This window comes from Hippocampus bargibanti, linkage group LG07, assembly GCF_051943395.1.
Source record: "Hippocampus bargibanti isolate YZ-2025 linkage group LG07, ASM5194339v1, whole genome shotgun sequence".
NCBI classification, from domain to species: domain Eukaryota; kingdom Metazoa; phylum Chordata; class Actinopteri; order Syngnathiformes; family Syngnathidae; genus Hippocampus; species Hippocampus bargibanti.
Window position 1 is genome coordinate 23,115,200 of NC_142740.1, and position 861 is coordinate 23,116,060.

Consider the following 861-nt stretch of genomic DNA (forward strand, 5'->3'; position numbering starts at 1 on the left):
TCACCTCAGAATGAGAATCTAATGTACGAACATTTTCAGGTCAAATAAATAACGTACAACATGTATATGGATTTTACTTTACAGTACAGTACTGTGAAACTTAATGATAAAAAAATGTATAAATATAAAAATATGCATTGTTTATTGTGTTTTAGTTCAGATTAGTTCAAAAAAGGTCATCCGTTTGAAAGGGGAGTAAAATAAGCGATTTTCATAAAGCAACTAAATGCTTCATTAAACCGATATGATGGAGGTTTAATTTTGATCGTTCATACAATACCCTGCTTAGGCAACATGGGATTAGTAATACTGATGAGGTGATACCGATGGAAGTGGGGCAATCAGGCCAGTCGTTAGTCAGAACAATAGGAACAATCAGTGGAGCTGCAGGGAGTAGTCCTCTTCTCCCCCAACCTGAGAGCAGGGACCTATCATAGCAGAGTCTGGCACCGCCATGTCTGGACAGTAGGGATATTTACATAGGGCCTAAACTATCAGTAAGACTTTAGTTTGCTGACGAAGTTTCTTGGATAAGCAGCGAAACGTCTGACACCTTCAAAGAAGTACAGATGACGGCTGAAGAAACCTTTTCATCGATGGACCACTCCTGTACGACTGAGAGTTTACACAGACCTTCTGGATGAATAAATATTTTTCATTCGAATTAAGATATTCGTCTCTGTTAAAAATAATATAAACGTTTTCCTGTTAGTCTGTTTAGAGAATGACTTCAAAGCATCAGCAGGAAATAACTGCAACAGGAAAAACAATCTGTCTTTGATCAAAATCAGGAAGTCAGATATGCGATAGTGAACTTCAGTTTGATGTTCATTCGAGGCTTTGGGAAAAAGATACTCAAAT

At 37.4% G+C, this 861-nt stretch overlaps 1 protein-coding gene across 2 annotated transcripts in view; it reads left to right on the forward strand.

Moving 5' to 3' along the window:
- The window catches only part of gipc3 (GIPC PDZ domain containing family, member 3), a 16,934-nt gene extending 16,073 nt beyond the window's left edge, over window positions 1-861 (forward strand). For both annotated transcript variants that reach the window (XM_089000966.1, XM_089000967.1), the window contains exon 6: window positions 1-861. This exon is cut by the window's left edge and continues 362 nt beyond it. The gene's annotated coding sequence lies outside the window, so the exon portion shown is untranslated.